The following is a 25,598-nucleotide window of genomic DNA, read 5'->3' as shown; positions in this document are numbered from 1 at the left end:
AAAGCCCCCGGACCAGATGGCGTCTCACCCTCCTGCCTCAAAACCTGTGCTGAACAGCTGGCTCCCATCTTTACTCGCATCTTCAACAGATCCCTGGAGCTGTGTGAAGTTCCCTCCTGCTTCAAACGCTCCACCATCATCCCTGTTCCCAAGAAACCCACCATCACAGGACTGAATGACTACAGACCTGTCGCCTTGACGTCTGTGGTCATGAAATCCTTGGAACGACTGGTGTTAGCCCATCTGAAAGACATTACAGGCCACCAGCTGGACCCTCTGCAGTTTGCCTACCGGGCAAACAGGTCAGTGGATGATGCAGTGAACATGGGGCTGCATTACATCCTGCAACACCTTGACCGCCCGGGAACTTATGCCAGGGTCCTGTTTGTGGACTTTAGTTCGGCTTTTAACACCATTGTGCCTGAACTTCTTTCCTCCAAACTCTCCCAGCTCAGCGTGTCACCAGCTACCTGTCAGTGGATCACCAGCTTCCTGACAGACAGAAAGCAACAAGTGAGTCTGGGGGAGATCACCTCTGAAACCCGGTCCCTCAGTATTGGTGCCCCTCAAGGATGTGTCCTCTCACCACTACTGTTCTCCCTCTACACTAACGACTGCACCTCCAATAACTCTGCTGTCAAACTCCTAAAGTTTGCAGATGACACCACTGTCATTGGCCTCATTCAAGATGGTGATGAGTCTGCATACCGGCAGGAAGTTGAGCGGCTGGTACTCTGGTGCAGTCAGCACAATCTGGAGCTGAACACTCTTAAGACTGTAGAGATGACAGTGGACTTCAGGAGACATCCCTCAACTCTGCTCCCCCTCACCATATCAGACAGCCCTGTGTCGACTGTGAAGATCTTCAAGTTCCTGGGTACAACCATCTCCCAGGACCTGAAGTGGGAGACCAACATCAACTCCATCCTCAAAAAGACCCAGCAGAGGATGTACTTCCTGAGACAACTGGGGAAGTACAGTCTTCCACAGGAGCTGCTGATCCAGTTCTACACTGCGGTCATTGAGTCTGTCCTGTGCTCCTCCATCACAGTCTGGTATGGAGCAGCCACTAAACAGGACAGGAGCAGACTGCAGCGGACTGTACGGGCAGCAGAAAGGATCATCAGCGCCCCCCTGCCCTCCATCCAGGATCTGTACCTCTCAAGAACCAGGAAACGGGCAGGGAAAATCATCGCAGACCCCTCACACCCTGCACACAGACTTTTTGATCTGCTGCCCTCTGGCAGACGGTACAGAAGCCTGCAGACCAGGACCACCCGACACAGGAACAGTTTCTTTCCCCTCGCCATCTCCCTTCTTAACAGTTGACCTGTCACACTGCTCCCACTGCCAGACTGCAACTGCACCTTATGTACATTTTGTAGTATTCATTCCACCTCATTCATTTCTGTATTTTATGTATATAAGGTTAGATTCGTTATTTATAGTTGGTTTACATAGCTTTGTGTATGTATGTGTAATGTGTATATATAGACACGTGTGTGTGTGTGTGTGTGTGTGTGTGTGTGTGTGTGTGTGTGTGTGTGTGTGTGTGTGTGTGAGATTTACATTGCTGTGCTTGAGAGCCACCATCTACCAGAACCAAATTCCCTGTATGTGCCTGCACATATACTTGGCCAATAAACACGATTCTGATTCTGATTCTGAGATGTATATTTGTGAATGTGGAGATGTTATATTGGTTTCACTGGTAAAAATAAATAATTGAAATGGGTATATATTTGTTTTTTGTTAAGTTGCCTAATAATTATGCACAGTAATAGTCACCTGCACACACAGATATCCCCCTAAAATAACTAAAACTAAAAACAAACTAAAAACTACTTCCAAAAACATTCAGCTTTGATATTAATGAGTTTTTTGGGTTCATTGAGAACATGGTTGTTGTTCAATAATAAAATTATTCCTCAAAAATACAACTTGCCTAATAATTCTGCACTCCCTGTAGGTCTGTTGACAGAGCTCTGTACAGGTCTGCTCGAGCTGACCTGAAAAGGGGTCCCACCTGTCCAGCAACAACACATGGCATGGAATAATAGACATCATAAACCACAGAGGCAGAACTGTGAAAACAGAAAACCTGAGTGTGCAGCTAGCAGAGGACATAAACAGCTTCTTTGCCCGCTTTGAAACACCACAACAGCAGCATTCATCTGCCTCAGCCCTGCTCCCATCCTCATCCTCACCTGGTTCCTGCACCGCTCCATTCACTGTAACGGAGCACGATGTCAGATGAGTGTTCCTAGCAGTGAACCCCAGGAAGGCATCCAGACGGAATACGTGGTAAAGTGCTAAGACCATGTGCCCACCAGCTCACCCTCATCTCCACCAGAATCTTCAACCTCTCACTGGATGAAGCAGCCATCCCATCCTGTCTAAAATCAGCCACAATCATCCCAGTACCAAAGAAGTCTCCCATCACCAGCCTGAACTATTATTGCCCTGTGGCCCTCACACCGGTAATCATGAAATGCTTTGAGAGACTAGTCCTTCAGCACACCAAGGATTACCTCCCCCCAGAATTCGACACCCACCAGTTTGCATACCGTGCAAACAGATTCACAGAAGATGCCATCACCCTCCACTCGGTGCTGAGTCACCTAGAACAGCGGCAGAGCTACGCCAGAATGCTCTTTGTGGACTACAGCTCACCCTTCCACCACTCGCCCATTGAGAGCCTACTAACTTACTGCATCACAGTATGGTACAGCAGCTGCACTAAGGCGGATAGAGCCACCCTCCCAGCATGTTTGCAATGAGTAGGAGATGCTCTGTATCTCACTGTACAACTGTATAGTGACAAAGGTATTGGGTTCTTTTCTAAAAATTGCTATAAACAGAGGAACCCAAACTGATGAAAAGTGGCGAATATTTTTTTTCAAATGACTATTTTTAGTGGATTTTTGATATAGAAGCAGAATGACAGAATGTTAAAAGAAGTTACTTTTAGTCATTCTAAGCTGGGCATTGCGTTCTCTGGCTGTTCAAAGCCATGGAACTTTAGACTTTCCAAGCAAATAATGATGGCCATACTGATGTTCTTTTCAGTACATTTTACTTTATGTTCATTTTCATTTTTATGATGTTTCTATTTTTACATAATTCCTCCCACATAGCAAAATTGGTATGGCCTGGATCTGTCCCACACAATGTGCTTACACATGGCCTGCGTACCGCAAAGAATGACGGCCCTATGGTGGCCCAGATCTGGTTTACCAGAGGTGGCCCACACATGAGCCCCAGTGTTTTCTGGCATTTTCAACTCCTCACTGCAGGCATGTCATGTGCCTGCCTGCTTCAAGTCCTCCACCATAATCCCTGTCCCCAAGAAACCTAGGATCACTGGACTAAATGACTACAGACCCGTGGCTCTGACATCTGTGGTCATGAAGTCCTTTGAGCGCCTAGTTCTCTCCCACCTCAGGACCCTCACGGCCCCCCTCCTGGACCCCCTGCAGTTTGCATATAGAGCCAACAGGTCTGTAGACGACGCCATCAACATGGCCCTACACTTCATCCTGCAGCATCTGGACTCCCCAGGAACCTACGCCAGGATCCTGTTTGTGGACTTCAGCTCTGCCTTCAACACCATCCTTCCAGACCATCTCCGAGACAAGCTTTCCCAGATGAATGTGCCTGATCCCATCTGCCGGTGGATCACTGACTTCCTGACGGACAGGAAGCAGCATGTGAGGCTGGGAAAGAATGTCTCGGACTCCCGGACCATCAGCACCGGCTCCCCTCAGGGCTGTGTTCTCTCTCCTCTGCTCTTCTCCCTGTACACCAACTGCTGCACCTCCACCCACCAGTCTGTCAAGTTAATCAAGTTTGCAGATGACACCACCGTTATTGGACTCATCTCGGACGGTGACGAGTCTGCCTACAGGAGGGAGGTTGAACGTCTGGTGTCCTGGTGCAGCCACAACAACCTGGTGCTGAATGCCCAGAAGACAGTGGAGATTATTGTGGACTTCAGGAAGCACACAGCCCCACTCCCCCCCCATCATCCTGACTGACACCCCCATCACCTCTGTGGACTCATTCCGCTTCCTGGGTACCACCATCACCCAGGACCTGAAGTGGGAGCCCACCATCACCTCCGTCATCAAGAAAGCCCAGCAGAGGATGTACTTCCTGAGGCAGCTGAAGAAATTCAACCTGCCAACACGGACGATGATGCAGTTCTACACTGCAATCATTGAGTCCATCCTCACCTCCTCCATCACCGTGTGGTACGCTGGAGCCACTATCAGGGACAAACAGAGACTGCAGCGTGTTGTGCGCTCTGCTGAGAAGGTGATTGGCTGCAGACTCCCATCTTTGCAGGACCTGTACACCTCCAGGACATTGCGGCGTGCAGCTCGGATCTCAGCTGACCCTTCTCACCCTGGACACAGTCTGTTTGACCTGCTCCCCTCAGGCAGGAGGCTCCGGTCCATTCGCACCAGAACCTCTCGCCATAAGAACAGTTTCTTCCCCTCTGCTGTTGGACACATGAACAATAACCATATGACTGTCCCCGCCACTAACACATGACCCTATGCTGTGTTCACTGTATCATTCCATGTTTGGCACTGATCACCACCTGCACTCATGTATATATCTTTCAACGTAGCACTCTTAATTCTTACTCTCATGTATATATCTCATGTATATCGCATGCACATATCTTTCCACGTAGCACTTTTAATTCTTATCCCTACTTTTATTTTTTCCATGTCTATTTAAGTGTTATTTATGACACCATGTTTGCACTGAAGCACCGCAGCAATTTCCTAATGTTGTAAACCTGCTCAACATTTGGCAATAAACCCCATTCTGATTCTGATTCTGATTCTGATGAGCCAGCACAAGGCCAGTTGCAGACACACTGCTGGCCCTGTGCTGGCCCAGAACAGTTTCAGCTCTGGCCCCAGATGTCAGCCTAATGTGTACCTTAGCCATGTAAGCCATGTAATAACAACATGTGCTGGAACATAATAGTGCAAAAGTAACATGACGAAACTCTGTTCAGACAGTGAATGGACTGATTCTTATACAGCACTCTTTTACTCACCCATATTACTCAAAGTGCTCTATACAACATGTCACATTCACCCAATCAGGCCAAATGTGGCATGCCATCACATAAACAGTGCCATCTTACCATGCCAGAAGTCAGCCAGCAGTGCCGGCTTGACACCAGATCCAGGCAAGACCCGTCTGCTATGTGGGATGACTTGTTCTTTTGGCATTTTAGTTGTGGATTATGTTTGGACTGTGTCTCTTGCCCTTTCAGTATTGTTTCCTTGTGCTTCTAAGTGTCCCTTTGTTTCTTTTTAGGTTATGTAGTATGGGTTAGAGATATTTTGTATGTTGTTTTTGTTTAATAAATCCGCCTTTTGGATTATTCCCTGATGTGCCTGAGTTCTGTTATTTAGTGTCACTTTGAAAGGACACACATCCAGCATTGACATATAATTGTTCTTTCAATTTTTGATAAAGATTACAGTGAATTGAGATGTAACTTGTCCCAGAGGTACAGTAGGACGCCCAGAGTAAGAAAGTGTTGAAAGTTGGACCTCAACTATTATGGATGATTTTTAATGAATTTTTGAAATTTCCATAATTGTAGTGTATTGGCTGTATTGAATTGCATATAAATGTCCTTTAATTTCTGAGGAATTTTACAGTGAATCTGGATGAAACCTGGCACACAGGTACAGTAGGTGTCCTTGAGGAGGAATGTGTTGAAAGTTGGACATCAACTACTCAGGATGATTTTTAATGAATTTTTGAAAATTGACATAATTCTATTGTATTGACTGTATTGAATTGAATATAAGTTTCCTTTAATTTCTGAGGAATTCTACAGTAAATCTGGATGAAACTTGGCACACAGGTACAGTAGGTGTCCCAGAGGGGGGATGTGTTGAAAGTTGGACATCAACTACTCAGGATGATTTTTAAGGAATTTTTGAAAATTGACACAATTGTAGTGCATTGGCTGTATTAGATTGAATAAATGTTTCCATTAATTTCTGAGGAATTCTACAGTAAATCTGGATGAAACCTGGCACACAGGTACAGTAGGTGTCCCAGAGAAGGAATCTGTTGAAAGTTGGACATCAACTACTCAGGATGATTTTTAAGGAATTTTTGAAAATTGACATAATTCTATTGTATTGACTGTATTGAATTGAATATAAGTTTCCTTTAATTTCTGAGGAATTCTACAGTAAATCTGGATGAAACTTGGCACACAGGTACAGTAGGTGTCCCAGAGAAGGGATGTGTTGAAAGTTGGACATCAACTACTCAGGATGATTTTTAATGAATTTTTGAAAATTGACACATTTGTAGTGCATTGGCTGTATTAGATTGAATAAATGTTTCCATTAATTTCTGAGGAATTCTACAGTAAATCTGGATGAAACCTGGCACACAGGTACAGTAGGTGTCCCAGAGAAGGAATCTGTTGAAAGTTGGACATCAACTACTCAGGATGATTTTTAATGAATTTTTGAAAATTGACACATTTGTAGTGCATTGGCTGTATTAGATTGAATAAATGTTTCCATTAATTTCTGAGGAATTCTACAGTAAATCTGGATGAAACCTGGCACACAGGTACAGTAGGTGTCCCAGAGAAGGAATCTGTTGAAAGTTGGACATCAACTACTCAGGATGATTTTTAATGAATTTTTGAAAATTGACACATTTGTAGTGCATTGGCTGTATTAGATTGAATAAATATTTCCATTAATTTCTGAGGAATTCTACAGTAAATCTGGATGAAACTTGGCACACAGGTACAGTAGGTGTCCTAGAGGAGGGATGTGTTGAAAGTTGGACATCAACTACTCAGGATGATTTTTCATGAATTTTTGAAAATTGACATAATTAAATTGTATTGGCTGACTGCATTGGATACAAGTACCCTTTAATTTCTGAGGAAATCTACAGTAAATCTGGATGAAACTTGGCACACAGGTACAGTAGGTGTCCTAGAGGAGGGATGTGTTGAAAGTTGTACATCAACTACTCAGGATGATTTTTAATGAATTTTTGAAAATTGACACAATTGTAGTGTATTGGCTGTATTAGATTGAATAAATGTTTCCATTAATTTCTGAGGAATTCTACAGTAAATCTGGATGAAACTTGGCACACAGGTACAGTAGGTGTCCCAGAGGGGGGATGTGTTGAAAGTTGGACATCAACTACTCAGGATGATTTTTAATGAATTTCTGAAAATTGACATAATTCTATTGTAATGACTGTATTGCATTGAATACAAGTACCCTTTAATTTCTGAGGAATTCTACAGTAAATCTGGATGAAAATTGGCACACAGGTACAGTAGGTGTCCCAGAGGAGGGATGTGTTGAAAGTTGGACCTCAACTATTCAGGATGACTTTTAATGAATTTTTGAAATAAACATAATTGTAGTGCATTGACTATATTGCACTGAATATGAGTTTACTGTGATTTCTGAGTAATATTACAGTAAATCTGGGTAAAAACTGGCCCAGAGGTAAAGTAGGTGTCCGAGAAGAGGATTGTGTTGAAAGCTTGGCATCAACTTTTAAGAATGATTTTTAATGAATTTTTGAATATGCAACCAGACTGTCACGATGGCTGTATTGAGCTGTTCCATTGTAATTTGTGTGCGCGCGTGCGTGTGACTGTTCACGCGCGTGCGTGTGTGCGCGAGTCTAGGCTTTCAATCAGGATATAAAGCGAAAAGGCGCTACCGTAAAGACTGGTGTAAAAGTGCAAGGAAATTTATGCGGCGGATAGGAGGCGGCTGGCTTGACCGCGGCTCACAAATGACGGCTCACTTTACCGCAGTACTCGTCTGTGGTGTTCCCCGGTCACAGACCCACAAGATTCATCAAAGAGGGATTCCACAAAATTGCAGGTAGCAGGATGAACAAAACTTAATTCATGATGTGGTGATACTTGAACTACTTAAATTTTACATTTATTCTCACGGTTCCCAGGCGTGATTGGCTGTACAGATGGCACTCACATTCCAATCATTGCTCCTTCAGTAAATGAAGGAGACTATGTGAACAGGAAGTCTTTCCACAGCATTAATGTACAGGTACATAGTTCCCTGTAGCATTTCAAACTAACAAATTATTTCATTATAGTAATGGATGCTAATTTGTGTTCTCTGCACTGTGAAGATCATATGTGATGCTGCCAACATTATCACAAATGTGGAAGCCAAGTGGCCAGGCTCTGTGAGCGGTGGTGGTGGAGGACCCCCACCTGTTTTTCGGGCCTCCGCTCTTTTTCTAGTGGCTATAACAGGTCACATTTGAGCATACAGAGTAAGCAAATATGTACTTGTAATGTGCTCAGATAATTTCAATAAGTGCTTACAGAAAGAAAATTAATGTAGCCTCTAACTGCAATTGATTTACATCGGACAAACAGACCAAGCACTATGGGTCATAATACAATTACACCTTACCTGTTTGGACTATATTTTTATATTTCATTTTTACTTGCTGCCAGGCACGTTTGGGGCCTGTTGGGTTGCACCTGCGCTCACATCACATCACAAAATAAAATGTATAAAATAAAAAATGAAATATAATAAATAACATGTTAAATGGGTGGAAATCCCTAGATCAATGTTTATATTAACACTCACGCATTGACTCTGTCGGCTATGTTTTGCCATGCATGCTCCCTTTTTTTGCAGCTGAGGCTGTGTTACTTTTTTTCTGCAAAATTTGCATGTTATCGGCATATGCTGCCATCAGAATTTCGGCGTCAAGCGCTGTAAAATACATTGACCGCGCCTTCTTTCCCTCCGTCTCCATGGTGACTCACTTAATCTGTGCTCCACTAATCAGGGCTTTATGTATCCTCGTGCGCGCGCTTAACTTGGGGTTAAAGCAACTCCGCGTTGATTGAACTACTTGTTATCAGCCTTTCTGAAACCGAATATTCCGAGTTGGACAGTTCGGGGTTACTCAACCCTGAGTATCGTTTTTCACTCTGAGTTTTCTAAACCGGCTTCCTGAAACAGGGCCCAGGTTAGGTTTAGGCTGTTATTGTGCTTCAGGCTGAAATATGAGGAGTAAGGAGTGGGGCTGGTTAGCCCTCATGACCCTCACCATAACACATACGTCACAGGACAGTGTTTACCACAGAAACTCCATGAAATGATCAATGAGAACTTTAGAAACCTGTCAGTGTGATGCTTCCAGTACAACAGCACCTCTGAGTGTGTGTGTTTGCCTCTCAGACTAACTCCACCCTGACATCAAGAAGATGGAGGAAAAGGATGGAGCAGGATCTGCAGCATCCAGCTGTGTGTCTGTGAGGAGTGACTGCTCCAAAGATCAACCTCCAGACTTCAGTAATGAACCTGCAGCAACAATGTAAGAGAGCTGCTGACTCATTTATTCAGTGTAAATAATGATTTTTGATGCAATGGGAGAAGAAAAATGACAAAAACAGTTTTAAAAATAAGGATTAAAATATTACAAACTATGTTTTTGAGTTTCCTGATGTAGCACAAAAATATATGAACATAACTGTATATAGGACAGATATTTACGGTTCTTTTAGGCAGCACCAAAAAACAAAAAGACTGTTTTTAAGCTGTCTGAGGTAGTGAGTCAACATGTCACACTGGGTCAAAGGTCAGGGAGTAAAAGTGTGTTTTAAAGAGCAACATGTCAAAGGGTATTATTGTAAACTTTAACAAAAGACTGTTATGTGACAAAGAGTAAGAACATTATTTTTATGAGTTTCAGATTGTTCATCATGTCTGTAATTTAACATTTCCATTTTTTCCTTCCTGTCTCATGAAGCTGTTACATTTATTGTGTGGAGATCAGGGAAATATTTTACTGTTACTGTCATAACCATTATCTTTACCATTGCATTAATCATCATTTCATTTATTGATGCTGTTGGTATTACGTTAAAACTTGTTTTACAGGTGTTATCATAATCCTATATTAACCTTTATTCCAGGTGCAGTTATAACTATCTTTATACACATCTTGCAGTTTGTGCTTTTAAAGAGTTTAAGCTCAGTCTGTTAATTGATGGTCAGAAGCTTCGTCTGGCGCGATGTCGCGATGCCGATCTATTGTGCAAAGTGACTTAGAGGAATGGAAGGATTGCCTACACGCTTACAAAACACACATGATACAAGTATTGATTATTATCTTTTATTCGTTTATATCCTTTTTATTGAGCTTTGAGCATTTGATTAAAGCATTTATTCAATATATTACACATATAGTTTCAGTTAAATTGTTACACATATGAGAGTCTGGGTGTGAGCTTTAGTAGGCGAGAGGTGAGACAGAGTGCAATTGAGGTCGAGACATCCACACACACACACACACACACACACACACACACACACACACACACACCGTAGGTAAGAGTTCAGACATATTTTGCTTGTAACTGCATTTTGTGCCTGCATAAGTGATAGTTTGTTGCAGGACGTGCGTCTGATGTTCCAGGGATAAGTGAAAGCAAGACGAGCTACAGGAAGCACCTGGCGTGGAGACGATGTTCTTTTCAAACTGTGTCAAAAGTTGTCAACAGAACATTTGTGTTTTTAACTCATGCAAGTATCTGCTCTGACGCAAGAGGGGGCGTAATAATACCCTGATGTTATAAAAGCAACTGCTTGTGTACTTTTGGGCGGAGATCGACGCTGATTGTGTAACGGTGTTCATCTCCCTACGCATGTGTTCATTAAAATCATCGTTTGACCTAATTCTTCTGGACCTTCGTTGTTTTGTTCTCATCCTCAATATTCTGAATACGCGACAATTGTTTTTCTTTTAGGATCAATAAGAGGCCAGAATCTCCTGGACCTGAACCCAGCTGTGTTTCCTTAAAGAGCAACGACTCGAAGGATGTTGGTGTTTACTTTAAAGGCTGTTCTTCTGCTGCTGAGAGGTAATGTGTGTCTAGATGTTGTTCCTGACTCTGTATTTTTGAATAAATCCTCATGTTTAATATCAGCTCAGCTCTTTTTCACACACATTTCTATGTTGGTGTGTGAAGCGGTGTGTGTTGGAGTGTTTCCACAAACACAGCAGTCAGAGTGGAAAGAGTGGATGTTGTAGGAGGTGTTTGTGTAGTGAAGAGGCTGAGTGTCTGTAGGACTCCAGCTGCTCCAGCAGGTGTCTCCTTTGTGCTTTGCTTCAAACACAGTGTAGGGAGGAGCTTCCACTCAGGTCTTTCAGGTGTTGCTGGATGGAGGAGGACAAATAGTTTTTCCCTTCAGTGACACTTCAGCAGCTCAATGTTCTGGGAGATGTTTGTCTTTATGAAGGTTTATGGATTCTTGTTCTTACTTTGGTTAAACTGAGCAATACATTTTCCATCTAACATTTAAAGTAAATTTCCAGGTGAATAAAAGATCTGCAGCTGCAGCCTCTGTGATGTTTCACAGTCTGAAAGTAACAAATTCAACCAGAGTTCAAACAAAGGCTTAATATACGTGTGTGTTTGATATAATGCCAACAAGTACAAATAGGTGTTCTTACAGGTCTTAATCACAGAGGTCTGATAAGTCTGGTGACTTTCACAGGCAGCAATTTTGCTGCCTTTTATTTTATATTGGCCTTTTTAAAGCCCTTCAAAGTCTCCCACATTCATACAGAGCTTTTAACACCAAACTCCTTTACAGTCCTTCTCCTCTCACACACGATCACACGACTGATTTGTCTGCAGCAGCTGTGTTACTGCTAGTATTTTATTATGTGTGTAATCTCCTCATATTGTTCCTGTGGTTTAGTTTGACTTCCTTCTGCAAACTCAGCTGCTCTGTTGCTGATACACGTCTCCATGAATATGATTGATCAGATGCTGCCAACACCATGTGTTTCATGTGAGCGCTCAGCTGAAACCCTGGGTTGACTTATCGAGTTAATAACAAGCTTCACGTGACTGTGAATGCTAAAGTGAATCCAGATAAAGGAAAGAGACCCTGCTAATGTTGGACTCACTTCTTAGTGTGGATCCCAGGAGGAAGTTCAACATAGCCATTCTTTGTGCTAGCTGGACCAAACCTGAGACCACAGTGCAGGATAATGATCATCATCTGTCTCTGTCAAGGACATTTAAAATCCACAAATAACAAAAATAATTATATTTGATCATTAAAAATATGTTTTCAATTAAAAAAGCATGAGCACACTGGTGGATTACAGAAACATGAAAACTCGTTAACAGTAAAGTTAATTTAGGCGTAAGATTTTATCATTGATTTTAAAGTCTCTGCTGCAGAGAGGTGAGCTGTTAGTAACAAGAACTCTCTGATTTAAATGATTTTGATGTTTCCTGGTTTCTAAAATGCATCTCTGTAGCAGAGCAGTGTCTCCAAGGACACACAGGCTCAGCTGTAACTGTCAGTTTATCTGGTTTAAGACACATTTGGACTCAATTGGCTGTTTTTAACTATGTATTTTAATCAGAGGTGTAAATTCAGACCTCACACATCTGGATCCTAAACTATGATAGAAACAGCTGCTAGCAGTGGGTAGTTTGACTTTGATACGCTGCTCTAGAAAGCAAACAAAGGTTTGTGCAGCTCCTCTTCAGAAAAGTGTTCAGAGAGCAGCTGCTGTATTAGACAAAGGCTCGTCATGTGAGCCCAGATGTGTGTAACAGCTGGATGAAGGAGAACCATCACAGGCACGTCTCCATCCCGCCTTTATTAATGAACTTCCTGTTGCTTGCAGATGACAGGAACACAAAGTGTTTGTGCCACGTGATGCTGCAGGATTTGTTAACGTGTCCATGATGGTAACATCTCCTCGTCTAACTGCAAACACATGAGCGCTCCTAACGGCAGCTATCACAGCCACACAGGCAGACTGTGTCTCACTGTTGCATTCAGGGACATTTGTTTTCCTGTAAAAAGCTGAACTCTAATCTAAGAGGACTGTTACTGACAGGAAACAGCTGCATTATCTGCAGTCTGTGTGATCACAGCTGCTTCAATCACTTTATCAGAGAATTGATCATTGAATAAAACATGTTTGTGTCTGCAGAGGTCAGAGGTCACAGTCTGCAGGATCCAGCTGTCCGTCTGTGAGGAGTGACTGGTCCAAAGTTTACCCTCCACACTTCAGTGCTGAACCTGGACCAGTGAGGTCAGAGACCTGTGATGACTCCTTTACATGTTTGTGTTTTCCTGGATAAATATGACCAAAGATTCATTAAAAAGGTAAAAATCTTAGACTTTGTCCTGTAGCGCTGTGTGGCAGGCAGGATTGGACCCAAACACAACAGGATGAAGTCAAAGAGGCAGCTTTATTTCAGCTGTGAACATGCAAACAGCAGAAATAAGGAAACACAACTGTAGGTTTGCAGTGAATGAAGCCTCAGCTCGACGCTCCACTTTGTCCCTCTTTTCCTTCTCCAAACAGCCACATCAGGAGTCTCTGATGGAGTTTTAAAATATTTCATTACAAATGTCCAAAGATGGGTTCAGGATACCTGAATCCACAGTTATTAAAGCTAAAATAGTTCACAGGGTTTGGACTTTGTTAGGTGACGAGAGAACATCAAAGTGTTTTTTATCTTTAAACAGTATTTTTATCACTTCAGTTGCTCTCACAGCCCTGTTTGTTATTTTAGTAAGTAAGTAAGTAAAGTTTATTTATTAAGCACTTTTCATAGACAGGTAGTCACAAAGTGCTGCACACAGAGATTAAAATAAACAGTACAATAAATAGCAAAATGCACAATATACACAATATAGAGTTTAAATGTAAATGAAAAATATAAAAATGTAAACAGCATTGGTCAACAGAAAGCTTGTTTAAACAGTAAAGTTTTTAACTGTTTTTTAAAGGATCCCACAGAGTCAACCAAACGTAGTTGTAGAGGTCGACTGTTCCACAGTCTTGGTGCCACAGACTGAAAGGCTCCGCCCCCTTTCGTCTTCAGACGTGTTCTGGGAGCAACCAACAAACTCTGAGTCTGTGAGCGGAGACAGCGAGCAGCAGTGTATTTAGTGAGAAGCTTGGATAAATAATCTGGGGCCATTTAGTGCTCTGTACGTTAAAACAATCATTTAAAACGAATTCTAAAATCTATTGGGAGCCAATGTAAAGAACATAAAATAGGAGTGATGTGAGCTCGCTGGGTAGAGCGAGTTAGTAGAGTGGGTGCTGCGTTTTGTACAGCTTGGAGGCGAGAAAGAGATGATTTATCCAAGCTGGTAAACAGGGAACTACAATAATCTAAACGCGATGACACAAATGCATGGACAATTTTTTCCAGTTCAGCTAAGGAGACCATATGTCGCAGTTTAGAAATATTCCTTAAATGAAAGAAACAGGAACGAGACAGAGACTTTACATGTGAGTCAAGGCCCAAAGAAGAGTCAAATATTATTCCAAGATTTCGAATATTTGGCTTAATTGTTAGAAAGCCAATCAGAGATTTGAGTTAAAGCCTGGACTAGGGTGGACAGCCTATCCAGCTGATGAGGCTTAACCAGAGCTCTTATGTTTCACTCAGTGCTCCCACCAAACACCTTGGAGGACACATTAGTGTGATTTAGATTTCATTGCTGTAAACACCAGTCACACAAGCTAACCCATGGAGGCAGCAGCAGGCTTTGTGTTTGGTAAAGTCTGCTGGCTTAAACTAAGAGAGTTTAGTTTGTTAGCACAAAGAGCTGTCAGCTAAAGCCCCGAATGCACTTTGAATACAGACAAACTGAGAAAAACACTTTAAATACAGCAAACAGTCAAACTGACCACATGTTTTTCTGCTGATCATCCACAGCAGTACGTTTAGCATTCATGCTAGCAGCAGGCTATGACTGTTAGGGTTGCCAACCGTCCCTTAAAAAACGGAATCGTCCCGTATTTAGAAACAAAAGCACACGTCCCGTATTGAGCTAATAAGGGACGCACTTTGATCATCATGAGCCATCATGAGCCAGCCAGAGAGACACAGAGTTTATACTAGAAGAGAAACCTGCTCATCTTCATCATGTTTGTTTAAATAGAGAAAATCAGAACTCTCTGTGTGTCAGACCACGGCTCTACACGGACACTTCTAAGCTGCTTCAGAGTGAACTGACCCAGATAATCTGCACACAGCAGCTGTAAAACAGTGAAAGTCATAACTGTGTCTCTCTGATGGAAAGCTTTTATTGTGAAGTCAGGAAGTCTGCAGGAAGTGTTGAGTTTGTATTCATCGCTCAGTGTTTAATGAGACAGGCAGACAGGAAGAGCAGCTCATTAGTGTTGATGAAATCAAAGGAACTGTGAGGAACTGCAGTTTGGTCACATCTGGATGTTTTTCACTGACAGTAAATGTTTTAGTGATGAAGAAATGTGTTCACAGAGAGAGGAAGAGGAGTGGTGTTTGTGAGGAGGAGCAGCCGTCCTGCTGTGCTTTGTGTCAGGACGTCCTGAAGGATCCAGTCTCTACCAGCTGTGGACACTGGTTCTGCAGACAGTGCATCTCCTCATACTGGGACCAGTCTGCTTCACCAGGAGACTCCTCCTGTCCCCAGTGTGGAGAAAGATCCAGAAGCAGAGCTGGACTGCAGACAGCCAGTCAGAGCAGCTGTGTACAAACTAAGACTGAACATCTGTCTGCTGATGGACTCATTTCTGAAAACTGGACTTCTTGTGTTGTTCAGACATTGAAGAGTTTTCTTTCTCTTTAGTCTCATTGTTTTTCTTTCTTTCAGCAGATGTTGGTCTGCAGGAGGTTTTAGATGAACATAAGATCAGTCTGAAGAGGAGATGTGAACGTGTGACTGAAGGAAGTGATGAAACAGGAAGTAGAACCCTCCTCAACACCATCTACACTGAGCTCTACATCACAGAGGGACAGAGTGAAGAGGTTCATACCCAACATGAGGTGAGGCAGCTGGAGACAGCTTCCAAGATGGACGCCCTCCATGACGCTCCAATCAGGTGCCAGGACATCTTTAAAGCCTTACCTGACCAACAGAGACCCATCAGAGTGGTTCTGACCAACGGCGTGGCTGGTGTTGGAAAAACCTTCTCAGTGCAGAAGTTCACTCTGGACTGGGCAGAGGGCTTGGAGAACCAACATGTCAGTGTGGTGGTTCTGCTTTCATTCAGGGAGCTGAACCTGATCAGAGATGAGCAGTACAGTCTTCTGGAGCTGCTCCATGTTTTCCATCCAACATTACAGAAGGTCACAGCAGAGAAGCTGGCTGTCTCTCAGCTTCTGTTCATCTTTGACGGCCTGGATGAAAGCAGACTTTCATTGGATTTCACCAACAGGAAGCTGCTGTCTGATGTCACACAGAAGTCATCAGTCAGCCAGCTGCTGACAAACCTCATCCAGGGGAATCTGCTTCCCTCGGCTCTCGTCTGGATAACTTCCCGACCCGCAGCAGCCAATCAGATCCCTCCTACATGTGTTGACAGGCTAACAGAAGTACGAGGCTTCACTGTCGCCCAGAAGGAGGAGTACTTCAGGAGGAGATTCAGTGATGAAGAGCTGTCCAGCAGAATCATCTCCCACATGAAGACATCCAGGAGCCTCCACATCATGTGTAGTATCCCAGTCTTCTGCTGGATCACTGCTACAGTTCTGGAGCACATGTTGACTACAGAGCAGAGAGGAGAACTGCCCAAGACCCTGACTGACATGTACTCACACTTCCTGCTGGTTCAGACAAAGAGGAAGAAGAACAAGTACCATGAGGGACATGAGACGAGTCCACAGGAGCTGACGGAGGCTGACAGGGAAGTTCTTCTGAAGCTGGGGAGGCTGGCGTTTGAACATCTGGAGAAAGGAAACATCATGTTCTACCAAGAAGACCTGGAGCAGTGTGGTCTGGATGTGACAGAGGCCTCGGTGTACTCAGGAGTTTGTACAGAGATCTTCAAAAGAGAGTGTGTGATCTTCCAGAAACCAGTCTACTGCTTTGTTCATCTGAGCATTCAGGAGTTTCTGGCTGCTGTCTACATGTTCCACTGTTTCACCAACAGGAAGACAAAGGTGCTGAAGAACTTCTTGGGACAAAAATACAACGAGTCCTCTGTGGATGATTTCCTGAACAGAGCCATGTATAAATCCCTCCAGAGTAAAAATGGCCACCTGGACCTGTTGGTGCGCTTCCTTCATGGCCTCTGTCTGGAGTCCAACCAGAGACTCTTAGTAGGTCTGCTGGGTCAGACAGAGATCAGTCCAGCAACCATCCAGAGTGTCATCAACAACCTGAAGGAGATGAACAGTTATGGAATCTCTCCTGACAGAAGCATCAACATCTTCCACTGTCTGATGGAGATGAACCACCTCTCATTATTTCAGGAGATCCAAGAGTTCCTGAAGTCAGAGAACAGATCAGAGAATAAACTCTCTGAGATCCAGTGCTCAGCTCTGGCCTTCATGCTGCAGATGTCAGAGGAGGTTCTGGATGAGTTGGACCTGCAGAAGTACAAAACATCAGAGTGGGGACGACAGAGACTGATTCCAGCTGTGAGGAACTGCAGAAAGGCTGGGTGAGTCCAGATGTGATCATTAACATCATTGATCAGTGTAGGTTAGTAGTTTAATTTTGAAAATAAAATCAGATTGTAAGCACAAAGTGTTTGTGTCCGTACGCTGCAACCTTCCACACCATTCCTTTATTGTACAGACTCAGCAGCAGCTCCATGGATCCCAAATCCAAGAGTGGAGAACAGATTTGAAGTGTGTCACATCCATGCAGTCACAGCTGTTTCCACCATGTTTCCACTGATATTAATCCTGTTCAATGACACGTTTCATATCAGTGAATATGTTCTTTAGGACGTCCACTGACATGTTTAAATGTCCTGCTGGAAATCACTCAAATCATCCATGAAATCCATGAAAAATCCTTTTAGTGTTTCTAACTTCACCCTCTGTCCTCTCTCTCTCTCCATCCTCCTCACTGCTTCTTTCACTGATAATCACACAAACATCGTATTCAGCTACAAAATAACACAATAATATCATCTGATGATCATTATTATAAGAGCAGGATCCATATTTGATATCAGAGTAACACACTGCTTGGTTATGTGCAGTCATCATCAGTGACTGTGGCTCAAACAGAAGCTCTCTGATTGGTTGCTGACCTTGGTCACCTGTCCACTCTCACCTGTTTGTGTTTGCTCTCTCTTTGCTGTCTCCATCCTCTCTCTCCTTTCTCTCCCTCTCTGTCTTTGTACGTCACTCAGGTCCAATGGAAACAGTGACATTTACAAACCAATCAAAGACAAACTGATCCATGTCAGGTTATAACAATATTCAAAGTGAATACAGGCTGCTGCTGGACACAGACAGGTAACATCATTTTGACTTGCTGTCACCTGGATCTGGACTCATAAACACTGAAGCCCTGAACAGGAATACAAATCATTTTCTGCCAACTAGCGACACACCAGCAGATAATGGCTCAGAAAGCTCAAATGAGCCAATCATTTCTGTGTTTAGTTCCCCTGAAATCAGATCTGATATCAGCAGCTCTGAGTTCATTCATCATTATTGTCCAGTGATGAGATTTCTGCTCCGTTTGGTAACAGTCAGCAGGTTTTTCCTGCGTGTGGACGTGAACAGTCGTACCTGACAGCAGGTAGCAAACAGAGATCATCTTTCCAGCTGGAACTCTTCACTGAGCTGAACTCATTCAAAATGTTCTGGAGTCAAAACAGGAAACAGTCCAAATGTGTGTCTTCACTCTGACTCTGGATCAGATCTCAGTGACAGACTGTGGACATTATGGAAGCCTAAATGTGACACCATCTTCCTCCTTCATCTGCAGATTAAAGCCAAACAAAGATTCTCATTAAAAGTCTGCAGGTCTGAGAGAGACTCAATCGTTGTGTCATGTCAAACACAGTAAGAGGAGCTGAAGCACAGATGTGAAGAGCAGATTCATCAGATTATGACCTCACTCTGTTTTGTCTTCATATACATTCAGTCTGTGTTTATAATGCAGATTTTCTGCTTTTATAATAACACATTTTATATTTTCTATCATCACAGACTGACTCGGTGTGGACTCTCAGAGTCTCACTGTGAAGTTGTGGCCTCAGCTCTGAAGTCCAACCCCTCCCATCTGACAGAGCTGGATATGAGTTGGAGCAAGCTGCAGGATTCAGGTGTGAAGCTTCTGTGTGCTGGACTGGAGAGTCCAAACTGTCGACTGGAGACTCTGAGGTGAGTTCACTGACTGCGGCTGTTGTAGTTTTTATATATTTCAGGTCTTTGATTGATGTTTGAAACTTTCTTTAGTTCCTAAATGTTCAGGATGTGTCTGAAGACAAATGTGAAGAAGTTTGAGTGCTTTCAGAAATGTTGTCTTTCCAAACGCTGAACAACAGTTTTTCCTTTTGGCTCCAAACAGAAGTGACAGACTTGAGCAGGGTTCATTTAAAGGCTGACAGAAGTGGAGTGGTGACGGGGAGATGTTTGACAGGACAGTGTTTCAGCCTCCACAGGTTCATGTTGTGCTCCATCAGTCAGTGAAGATGAAGTCAGTGCTGATGAGGCTGTAGAGTGTGTGAGGGATGTGAATGAGGATGATGAAGATCTGATGATAGCAGATAAAAACAGGCTGCAGAGACTTTGAGCCATACAGGGCACACAGTGTGTGTACAGAACAGCTGAAATCATTATGGAGGCCTCACTGGGATATGGAAGCATCACAGTACAGCTTCAGTGAAGCATTAAAGTCTCTGATATGAGATGAGAAATGAAGCAGCCAGAGCTTTTTCATGAGTGGAAATCCACTGTGACTGTGAGCTGCTGCTACAGCCTCCAGATTAGCCAGCAGCTCATCCTGCTCAACATTTCCTCACCAACTTTAATGGAAGTGTGATGTTTTCAGCTGGAGTGATGGTCAGGGTGGCCTCCCTCTCCTCTTCTTCTCCTCTTCCTCTTTCATTTGTAAAGCCACTTCTGCTGCTTTCATTCATTTGGAAGTCCTGTAGCTGAGTTTGGGAGAGACTAACAGCCTCGGCAGCAGAGGGGAGAAAGGCTGTAACACCACCACTTTACTCTGTTCTACCTGTCACATCATTTTATCAGGAAACAAATATGCTCATGTTTTTACTATGTTTGTCTTGAAGATGTAAGAAGATCACATGGTGCTTTTTATTATTGTGTTGGTTTGTTTCATGTCTCTTGGATGGAGCCCAGCTGTGCGTGGCCCCTGGGCCTGTGGTCAGAGTGTGTGCTGGATAATCCGGCCCAGGATGAGGCCAAACTGACATGGGATGAAATGTCTGTCACATAATTGAGCTTAGTGTAGTTTCATTTCTGCACAATTTCAAAACAACCAAAACTTTGTTCTGTCTTTTCTATGTTATACTGTAGACTTTCTTTGATACTGTGTCCAAAAGGAGCAGCTTTTACTTTGAAGGGGAGGCGTCTCTGTTTCCTCTTCAGGTTGGATGATGGAAGCAAATGAGTGTGTGATGTTCTTTCAGTGTTGCACTTTGTAGACGCTCCCTGAGCACTGGTCTCACAGCCAGCTGCACATAGAGACCAGTGTTGTTAGTCCAGGTCAGAAGATGACTTGTTGCAATGAAAATGAGCTTGTAGTTTGTGTGCTTTAATAATGTGACTGGAAAAAGGTGTTGGACTTCAAATATGTCCATTTCTTTCACACTTCACCTTTAAAAGTGAAGCCTTGTGGTTCCTGGAAGGAAAAACACGACTTTTTCAAGTCTTTGTCCTGTTTTTATGATAAATGTACGACTTTAATGTGAAACATTCAGAGTTTTTTCTCTTGTTGTGTTTGTTTGAAGCTGCTTCCTGTTGGCTTCAGCTGTTTGGAGTTTCCATTTTCTAAACTTCTACATTCTGAACCTTCTTCAGCTCTGAACAGATGATGAAACACTGAATGATTTCAAGCTCACACTTTGTCTAATAAACTTACATCTTTCATTCTTTATGCAGATTGATGGACTGTGATTTGTCAGAGATCAGCTGTGATTATCTGGCAGCAGCACTGAAGTCCAACCCCTCCCATCTGAGAGAGCTGGACCTGAGTACTGAGTCCTGGTGGTTGACTAACAAGAAAAAGCTGCAGGATTCAGGAGTGAAGCATCTGTGTGGTTTCCTGGAGAGTCCAGGATGTGGACTTGAAACTCTGAGGTCAGTCAGCATGTTTTAGTTGTGCTGAGATGAATATGATGTGAAAGTTGTGCTGACACTAAACTGCAGACATCAGGCTGATATTATACTGATCCACACTGAGGATCTTCATGGTAAAGTCTGTTTTTTTCTTCTCTGGTTTAGTCCATTGACTGCAGCAGAACAATGTTCACATTTCAAACTTTCAAAGAAGAAGAAAAATCCTCCACTGGATAATTCACTGTGAAACTCTCAAACTCTTCATTCCACCTTAAAGTCTGACACTGAAATCCAAAGCAAAATGTGCGTTTGCTTTACAGACAGCAGTCCAACACAAACATACACACATCATCCAAAACACAGTCCAACATCCAAATCTCCTCCACTGCCAGCATGAATGATGGGAAAGAGAAGGAGAAACACTCTGACATTCAGGGTTAGAATGAGTTTCATGAAGCAGACTGTGAAGATCAAAGCTGCATTAGAAAGCTTACATGAATGAATGAGTGGACAGAAGTGGACAGAGATCATCTGAAGCACTTCAAAGGCTTTAAATCAGCACATTTCTCTTTATTCTTTATCAACTCTGTTAGTTTCTCTCAGTTTTCTGTGGAATGAAGCTAACAGCAGGCTAATAAGATGCTGACCAATAGGTTTCTATTAAAGGTTGTAATTTGTATATGAAAAAGTGCTTTGGCTCAGCAGGGATCAGCTTACAGGTAGAATACAGCTGCTGGATGGGATTAGCATGTCATAGCTATCTACCAAACTGCTAACTGGGGGATTTCAGACAATCTATGGATCATTTTTGCTAACTGTTTATTCATCTTAGGCTCACAGGGCTGCAGCCTGTGCCCTAGCTGTCATAGGGCAAGAGGCGTGGTCCACCTGCACAGGTGAGCAGTCCATCACAGGGCCAACAGAGAGAGACAGAGAAGCACTCTCTCACATCCACACCTACAGCCAATTTAGAAGCACCAATGAACCTAAGCAGCATTTCATTGGACTGTGGGAGAACATCCAACCTCCACAGAAAGGCCAACAAGCTTCAACCTACAACCTTCTTGCTTTAAGGCACTAGTGCGAACCACTTTTCCCCATTTCAGCCCAAATCCTGCATCTTCCTGTTTCTGACTCCAGGCCAGCTCCACTAACACTTTCTAATCAGACACTGCCACCTAGTGGAGGAAGTCTTAGTCCCATTTGAAGCTTCAGATTACAGTTAGTTCCTTTACAAAGAGGTGGAGGTGGTGGGGCCACAGCACCATCATCACTGAGTGCCATAGGACACGTAACCTTTGTTTCCATATGCTGGGAACTTCCTGTTGTTCCAAGGAGGACTGGAAAATGTGTGAAAATCTCCCAGTCAGTTCCTCACAGCACACTTCAATCATTTCCCTCCCACAGCATCAGGACCAGGGCTTTTTCTCTCTTTGCTCCCACTAAGAGATTTCCACACAAACACCTCATCAGTGGGACTCTCAGAGCTACCAGCCCTTTGCTACAATCACAAAGCTCTTCATTGAAATCAATGATATCATAGCTGGAATCAAATGAGTCCAAGTCTTCTGCTGATTCAGCATCACATTCATCTTTGCTCCTTGTTCTGCATCCCCACCATGGACTTCATTCCTTTCCAAGCCAGCCTTGGGTGTCCTTTATTCAGCTCATCCTCTGCTTTACTTTTACACCTGATTTTAGCTGCTTTATCTCTCTTTCAACAAGTTTCTGTGCCTCAATCTTTTTCTTCTCTCCCTCATAACAAGACAGCTTCTTCTGCCTGAGAACATGTTGGAGTGATTTACTAATCCAGGGCTGCTTATTGGGGAAAATACTTCCTGTTTCCAAAGTAATCCCCAATTTTCCCAGAAAGAAATGTAAGTAGAAATCGATGATCTAAGTGAGAACATGAGCCTTTAAAAAGTCCCAGTGGGTGCAGTCAAAGCAGTCCCTCAGTCCCAGTATAGAGTCTTTGGTCCAGCCTGGAACAACTGTGTGCCCAGTTTGAGCTCTCTTCAGTCCTGTGACCTGACAGACCCAGAGGGGCCATCACATCACATTTAGAAGCTCCCCTAATGGAGCCACAACACATGTCCAACACTTAGTCTGTCTTGTTGGACCAACTGGAAGAAATGATTCAACAGTTTCCTGTTTGAAGCTGCTTCCTGTTGGCTTCAGCTGTTTGGAGTTTCCATTTTCTAAACTTCTACATTCTGAACCTTCTTCAGCTCTGAACAGATGATGAAACACTGAATGATTTCAAGCTCACACTTTGTCTAATAAACTTACATCTTTCATTCTTTATACAGATTGAGGGACTGTGGTTTGTCAGAGATCAGCTGTGATTATCTGGCAGCAGCACTGAAGTCCAACCCCTCCCATCTGAGAGAGCTGGACCTGTACGGAAACAACCTGAAGGATCCAGATGTGAAGCAGCTGTCTGATCTTCAGCAGAGTCCAGACTACAGACTGGAGACTCTGAGGTCAGTAGAGTGAGTGGGTGGTGCTGTCAGCAGTATTGTACTAAACACAGTCAGTATGAAACAAAGATCCAGTGTTTCCTGTAAAGCTGCAGCTTCTCAGTGAAGCTGTGAGAGGAGAATGGTGACAGGCTTCAGGATTGGACACAAACACTTCCTGTTTCTGACCTTTATGGTCACCATAGTAACGGCTGACACGCTCTGATCAAACGCTGTCAACAGCCAATCAGCTCTCTGAACAAAGCAGCACGCAGACCAATGACTGCATTCATTTCCAAGTTTAAAGCAGTGAAGAACACAGTCTGTAGGTGAGGAAGAATTTAGTGAGAGCAGATGTTTGGATGGAATTCCTCCAGTTAACAGCTGGAACCGTCCATCTGGATTGTTGGGCTTGTTGTTGGGGTTCCTACAGAGCTCAGAGTGGACACACCAAGGTTCTTCTAATGAATGAAAGTCCAAACTCAAACTAGGAGGGAAAAACATTTTTATCAACTTCAATAAAAATCCAAAGATTAGAAAAAGTGAAGCAACAATGAGTCCTAGTACAGTCCCAGCACTGAAGTCCCTGCTGCTCTTTATACTGGATATGCTGCATCACTGACTGACAGCTGATGAAGAGTCTCTGGAAACACTCGTTTATCTCCTCTGCTCTTCCTTCTTCTCTCTGCAGGTGGAGGCGATGATGGTAAACAGGACGGTGTGTGTGCTGAGAGAGGAGGAGCTGTGTCCTGATGATCCAGAGAGGTTGAAGCAGCAGCAGCTTGTGTGTAGAGACGCTCTGACTGGGCCATGTTACTGGGAGGTGGAGAGGAGAGCTTCATCCAGCAGTGACTGACAGAGGAATGAGAAGAAGTGCAGATGACTGTCAGTGCTGCAGAGTGAACTGCTCTGAGAACAGCTCCACTGTCAGACACAATGTAGAGTCCAGCATCATCCCTGTGTGTCCCTCTGGATCTGACAGAGGATCATCAGTGTATCTGGACTGCTCTGCTGCTCCTCTGTCCTTCTACAGTCTCTGCACAGTCTCTGTCTGACTCTGGCTTCAGACCCTCCTGGATCAAACTCACCTGGAAAGACTTTCAAACATCACTCAATAGATTTGAATACAGAATATATTTGATATATACTGTAGATGTACTGTAGAGTTGCAGTTTGTCACTTGTAAATACAGTCTGTGAGCAGCTGTGAGCTGAAAGATCTTTCTAGAAACACGAAATGTTTTCACTCTTCTGTTGCTTTTTCATATATTTCCACAACATTAATATTGATCCCACCTGTCTCACCTGTTTCATGCTTTTATACATAATAACAGGACACGTGTGATCTGAGCGCTGCTGTGGTTGCTGTGCTGCACGTCTTCATTTAGATAACAGAGGCATCTAGTGGTTCAGAGTGAGAACTGCAGGAGGTGGAGCTGTGTTTTAGCATGGAAAACTTTTTATCTTTTAGGCGCAGATACAAATATGACAAGTATCAGTGTGAGATACAAAAGGTCACATCAGTCAGCAGAGGGAACAGTGATTACACAGCAATGTAAGAATAGAAACATAACAGTGAATCTGGACATGTATACAGATGGAAGCAAACAAACAGGATGTAACACTACATTAAAGCCACAAATGGGAAGAAAACAAAGCCAAAGGAAAATATATTTGATCTCAGGAATCCAAATCAGATGCTTTAGAGCAGGGGTCGGCAACCCTGGGCACGCGTGTCACAGCTGGCACGTGAAGGGTTAACTGATGGCACGACCATAGCTGGACTGGCCATCGGGCATACTGATGATGTTTTTTCATTTTTATGGGCCGATGATGTTTTTTTATGATTATTATTGTTTTTGTAACGGTATAAACGATGGAAGGTGGTGGATTGGCCGGATGCTGGTCGATGTGTAAAAAAAACTCAGTTGTTTGATGGTGGCTATCAGGGGCGATTCTAGGGTCAGAGCTTTGGGGGTGTTGAGCACCCAGAGAGCTGCCCATCCAGGCAAGGTAAACTTT

General features: G+C 43.4%; 1 protein-coding gene and 1 pseudogene across 2 annotated transcripts in view; one reads left to right on the top strand and one right to left on the bottom strand.

Annotated features, from left to right (window-relative positions):
• Nucleotides 1–25,598, bottom strand: part of LOC147336505 (uncharacterized) — a 462,456-nt gene that overhangs the window by 134,482 nt on the left and 302,376 nt on the right. The gene's annotated exons all lie outside the window — the stretch shown is intronic.
• LOC147336513 (NACHT, LRR and PYD domains-containing protein 12-like) overlaps nt 15,041–25,598 on the top strand; it is an 81,786-nt pseudogene continuing 71,228 nt past the window's right edge. Inside the window, exons 1-4 of the transcript XR_015128286.1 lie at nt 15,041–15,607; nt 15,724–17,514; nt 19,025–19,198; nt 20,942–21,139. The product of XR_015128286.1 is annotated as an NACHT, LRR and PYD domains-containing protein 12-like (transcript). The remainder of the gene's footprint in view (nt 15,608–15,723; nt 17,515–19,024; nt 19,199–20,941; nt 21,140–25,598) is intronic.

This window comes from Aulonocara sp. 'chitande type north' Nkhata Bay, linkage group LG3 (assembly GCF_057382095.1).
Source record: "Aulonocara sp. 'chitande type north' Nkhata Bay isolate Kocher_YH1m ecotype deep benthic linkage group LG3, A_spYH_male_GT1.1, whole genome shotgun sequence".
Lineage (NCBI taxonomy): Eukaryota > Metazoa > Chordata > Actinopteri > Cichliformes > Cichlidae > Aulonocara > Aulonocara sp. 'chitande type north' Nkhata Bay.
This window is presented reverse-complemented; position numbering and strand designations above follow the sequence as displayed.